Here is a 6000-nt window from a genome sequence, read left to right as displayed (position 1 = left end):
AAACAACAGGACACATCTGAAGCAGAAATAAACTCAGACCTTCAGCATTCTCAGCACATAGGAAAGCTAGGGACTCTCTACTGGAGATAGGAAGTAGCTGTAGACCACTTTTTGCTCACTGCTGACCACCAAAATAGACTGTTGACCACTTTTGTGGTCTATAGACCAGAAAAAGTTGTCGGTCGACCAGTTATGTAGGGGGTCTCCAGATTTTTGCCACTTGTCCTCTAAACAGTGCCTTATCTTCTATAAAGGTTCCAGCTTCGTGGTTCCCTCATTCTAACTCAGTTTTTGCACTAAATAGAGGCATTTCTTGTCCAAAATCTCACAAATTGGATTGCTAACTTGGATGGCTCGGAAAAGCTAAATTTTCGGGGCTTCGGAATAAATGCACTATTCATGCTGAGCCACACTCCGCTGCGTTTTCCGTTCCTCTATGCTGTGGCAAGGTGTTGGAATCCGGTAACTCATGTTTTTAGCTTTGGTGGACAAGAGATGTGCCCCACTTTTGAAGATTTCCAGGCCTTGATGGAATCTCAGCGCGATGAAGAAATCTTGCCCCAATTCCGCTTCGGCCACATCCAAGCCTTAGGACGGATGTGCGGGCTCACTTTGCATGACGCTCAGTCTTTGATTCGCCATTCGTCGGTTTTCTGATGCCGGGGACCGCGGCGATCATCACTGGCAGGGTTTTCGGCGACATGCGCTTTGCTTGTGCATATTGTCTCATTTCTTGCTTGCCCCAGGCTCCGGTGGGTCTAGCGTCCGTTTGATTGAGGTTACCCAAGGTTTAAAAGAGGGCAAGAGTTGCATTGCCATGACACTAGCTGAGACACTGATGGGTTTGGATGCTTTCCATCGCCGGGAGACAACTAGATTCGCGGGGAGTCCACTACTGCTGCAGGTAATGTTTCCCAACCTATCTCACATATATTTCTCACATCACTTGGCCCTCAGGCTCAGTTTTTTTCTCTCAAAACCCTTGCTCACTTTTCTCTCCACTTACACCTCTTTATTCTTTAATCTCTCATTTTTCATCCCTCCCCAGATATAGTTGATGGATAAGTTGAGAGTTGTGGACTCATGCCCAGCATATTTAGCTCGCGGCTATTTCTTCCGGTGATGTCTAGTCGATCCCCCTGATGAGGGATGGTGGTGCGAATGGATGTGTGGTCTGTCCACTGTCAACATTGCTTGGCGCTGCCCCTGGCTCAATCTGCCGACGATGAGTTACAGCATGTCTGGCCAGCCGGGCATTCAGCTGATTGGCCTGACACACTGTGTCTTTTACTTCCCATTCCGAATCCGGCGCCAATTTGGGCATGATCAGACCCGCCCAGACAAAGGGATAGAGTACCCTGTCGCATTTCCAGTCTGAGGCGCACAGCTAGCTTGGTATGCCACAGCATGGAGGACGAAAGAGCTTCTGGCCCCCGCTCCCACTTTCAGTTGCACCCTCTCTGATGAATGCATAGCTTGGCTCGACGAAGAGGTGCAGGTTGGGCCTACTTTGGCATCAGAGGCTTCCACAAGCTCTGGGAGGGGGCGCAGGAACACCTAACTATGCCCCAAATTTATTTGCTTTAATCAATATTTTTAAGTTTTCTTTATGAATGTAATAAAAAGAAACTTCAATTTGTATTCAAGAGTAGGAGAACTCTATACTGAAATCAATGTAATTGAAAGTTGTGGGTACTGAAAATTTTCCGTTTGGTCAAAAAATGGTCTAAGTTGTAGAAAGATTAATTTGAGCAAAATTAACTTTTATTAAAACTTTTCAAAACCATTTTCGATATGGATCACAACTGGACACACCCGAGATCTATCACTGAGATGTACAACCCCGGATCCAGCAATTGGAAAGTTGCCCCTAGTCTGAATAGCACTGCACTGGAGATCACAGTCGAGCTCTTGAATGCAGAATAGACAGAGATGACCAACAGGATCACATGGATAGAGTTGATTTGAAAGTGTTTATGGCTGGACTTTAGAATGAAGTTGCCTATGTATCCCAAAGATGGGAATCAAGCCTTACATAGTTCGGTTCAAGTTCACTCGTGTATTAACACTCTCCTTTTGCACTCTAACTTTTGCCAAGGCCGCCCTTTCTGGGTTTTCAACCTTGCAAGCTCAGTTTTTATTATTTCAAATTTTTTCATGCTCTAACTTTTGCCTAGGTCGCCCTTTCGGGTTTTCGGCCTAGCGAGCCACTCAGGGATAGTATTTCTTCAACTTGTCTATGTTGATCGGCTGGGAGAATTCAAGGCTATCTAGGTTCATCAGAACGACAGCTCCACCCAACCAGATAAACTTGATGATGAAGAGACCAGTCCAATTGGTTCTGAACTTGCCCCTACGGTCGTGAATGGGAGCTCGGTTGTCTTTGAGCACTAGATCCCCCTTTTTCAAATTCCTGGACTTAACCTTCTTGTTAAAAGCCCTGGCGATTCTTTGTTGATAACCCTGGACGTGATATAGTGCTTTCAGCTTTCTTTCATCAAAGAGCATGAGTTCTTCGAACCTACTTTTCTGCCAATCTACCTCCGCTATCTGACACTCACCCAATACCCATAATGATGGAACCTCAACTTCGATAGGCAGAACAGCCTCCATCCTGTAGACCAAGGAATATGGAGTTGACCCAGTAGAAGTTCGAATTGAAGTCCGGTAGCCCCAAAGAGCAAATGGCAGCTCATCTGGCCAGTCCCTGTAGGTTTCCACCATCTTCTGCAGAATGTGCTTGATGTTCTTGGTGGCGGCCTCAACTGCTCCGTTGGTTTGCGGCCGATATGTAGATGATTTATGAAAAGCCACGTTGTACTTCTTCAACAGGTCGATCACCTCCTTCTTGAAGTGGGAACCATTATCCGAAATAATCTCATTTGGGACCCCATAGCGACAGATGATGTTGTTCCTGATGAACTTAACGACATGCGATGCCTTCAACACCGCGTAAGATTGGGCCTCAACCCACTTCGTGAAGTAGTCTATCGCCACCAGAATATACTCATGCCCGTTGGACCCCTTCAGAGTGACAGCCCTGATTACATCAATCCCCCAGACTGAAAACGGCCATGGTGAAGTCATGTTGTACAGTTTCGACGGCGGAATGCTCATGTGGTTTGCATGAATCTGGCATTTGTGGCATCGCCGAACAAAGCCAATACAATCCTCTTCCATGGTTGACCAGTAATAACCCTGACTAAGGATCTTCCGGGCTAGCATTACCCTGCTCATGTGTGCTCCGCACTCTCCTCCATGGATGGCCTCCATCAAGCGCTTGGATTCTTCAGTATCAACGCATAGCTTATGCATCCCGAGATGACCCCTCTTGTACAGTTTACCCACGCAGACGATGAACTGAGCAGCCATTCTTCGAATTGTCCTTTTGTCTTTGGCATTTGCCCCTGGTGGATAAGCTTCATTTTCCAAGAAGTTCCAGATGTCGTAATACCAGGGGTTTTGATCTTGTACCTCATCTACAACAGCAATTAGCTCATAGGCCAACACGAATTTCTGTTCAATGATGATCGGACACATCCGGACTCCAAAAGGGATGTCTATCATAGAAGATAGAGTTGCTAATGAATCAGCGAACCTGTTGTTCTCTCTTAACAGATGAGCAAAGTTCAGTTTCTCAAACCAAGGAATCAAAACGTCCAAGGTCTAGTGATAGATTCTCATCTTTTCTTCTTTAACTTTCTAATCTCCTTTAGCTTGAGATACAACAAGGTTCGAGTCCCCGATGGCATCCAACCGTTTTGCCCCTAGTTCTAGGGCGGCTTCTAATCCAGCAATACATGCCTCATACTCTGCCTCATTGTTCAATACTTTGAACCAGAGTTTGAATGCTAAAGGTATGCAGGAATTGTCGGGTGCTATCAGCGACACCCCTATCCCATACCCGTACTGGTTTGACGCTTCGTCAAAGTACACCATCCAAGTCTCTTCTTCGACATGCAGAATGGCCTCGTCTAGGAATAGATATTCTACTGCTTCATCCCATTCAACTGGGTGGTCGGCTAGGAACTTCGCTACCGCTCTCCCTTTCACTGACTTGTGTGTCATGTACTTCAGATCAAATTCGGAAAGCAAAAGCAACTAACAGACTAGCCTACCTGTATGTGCTGGTTTCTTGAAGAGATATTTGATGGGATCTAATCTCAAAATCAGTATTACAGAGTGAGCTAATAGGTATTGCCTCAATTTCCTGGTAGCCCATACCAAGGCCAGACAAGCCTTTTCCAGTGGCGTGTAGCGGGTCTCGTAATCTAGCATTTTCTTGCTCAGGTAGTAGATAGCCTTCTCCACTTTGTCCTCAGACTCCTGTGCAAGCATGCAACCCATTGTCGTTTTAGTCACTGATAGGTACAGAATCAACGGTTTTCCTGGCTCAGGCGGTGACAACACAGGTGGGTTCTGTAGATATTGCTTGGTCTGCTCGAAAGCTACTTGGCATCGGTCATCCCATTGGAACTTCTTTCCTTTCTTCAGGAGACCAAACAGTGGTTCACAAGTCAAGGTTAATTTTGCAATAAACCGTCTTATGAATTGCACTTTACCCAGAAAGCCTCGCACCTCCTTTTCAGTCTTCGGTGGTGGCATTTCTAAGATGGCCTTGATTTTGGAAGGATCGACCTCGATACCCGTTTGTGTGATCAAGAACCCCAGTATTTTCCCTGCTGTACATTTCTGAGGATTCAGCCGCAACCGATACTCTCTGATCCGTTGGAAGAATTTCTGCAAGGCGATGTAGTAGCCCTCTCTTTCCTTGGACTTGGCAATCATGTCGTCCACATACACCTCAACCTCTTTATGGATCATATCGTGCAAAATCATGGTCGTAGCTCGTTGATACGTAGCCCCAGCATTCTCCAACCCAAACGGCATCACCCTATAACAATAGGTTCCCCACGGGGTGGTGAAAGCAGTCTTCTCCCTATCTTCGAGTGCCATCAAAATCTGATTGTAGCCTGAAAACCCATCCATGAATGAGAGCAGCACATGCCCAGCAATGAATTCCACTAATTCGTCGATATGCGGTAAAGGAAAGTCATCCTTCGGACTGGCTTTGTTCAAATCCTTGAAGTCCACACATACCCGAATTCTGTCGTCCTTCTTCGGCATCGGAACTATATTGGCCAACCAAGTTGGATACTCAGATACTAATAGGAACCCTGCATCGATCTGCATGGTGACTACTTTTTTGATTTTCAAAGCCCAGTCCGGGCGAATCCTTGGAGCTTCTACTTAACAGGTCGGGCCTCTGGGTAAAGAGGGATCTGGTGCTGTACAATCTCAGGATCGATTCCAGGCATGTCTTCGTAGGACCATGTGAAAACATCTTTGAAATCTTTTAATAAAGCGACTAAGTGCTCACGCTCCCCCGAAGACAGCGTGGACCCGATCTGGACCAGCCGCGGGTCCTTCTCAGTACCAACATTAATTGTGGTGATTTCATCAACCAAAGGTTTTACAAACTTCTCCTGCTCTTGATCAGTCAAAGGTTGTAAAACCGGAGGAATTTCTTCCTCGTCGTTTTTATCAAAATTTTGAAAGTCTTGATTAATGCAATAAATTAAAGGCACAGAAAAGTACTCAAAAGCCACAGCCGTACCATTCTCATTAATAACATCCAGTCCGCCTGATTCCTCTATTACAACAGACTCAAAGGAAAAAGAAAAAGACGACCTGGATAGGATAGTGGCATCCGGGTTGTCACCCATAGGAATACCGAACTCAGACTCAGAAGAGCTGGAATCTGATTCCGACTCCACAGACTCAGTGGAATCAGATTCCGGCCCACTACCTGACCCAGAACTGCTCGATAAAAAGCCCTCATCGTATTGCCAGATGAGGGAGGGTGCGATGGATGCATCAAGAATGCCTGAAGATGGGCCCACAGCCACTTCATCCCCAATCATGGAAACTGAGAAGTTATCCCCCAAGCACTCTGGTACGATCTGAGGATCTACGAGGAGACAAGCCAGTGCTACCCCC

Source organism: Camellia sinensis, chromosome 15, assembly GCF_055761805.1.
Source record: "Camellia sinensis isolate YWXY chromosome 15, ASM5576180v1, whole genome shotgun sequence".
NCBI lineage: Eukaryota > Viridiplantae > Streptophyta > Magnoliopsida > Ericales > Theaceae > Camellia > Camellia sinensis.
This window is presented reverse-complemented; position numbering follows the sequence as displayed.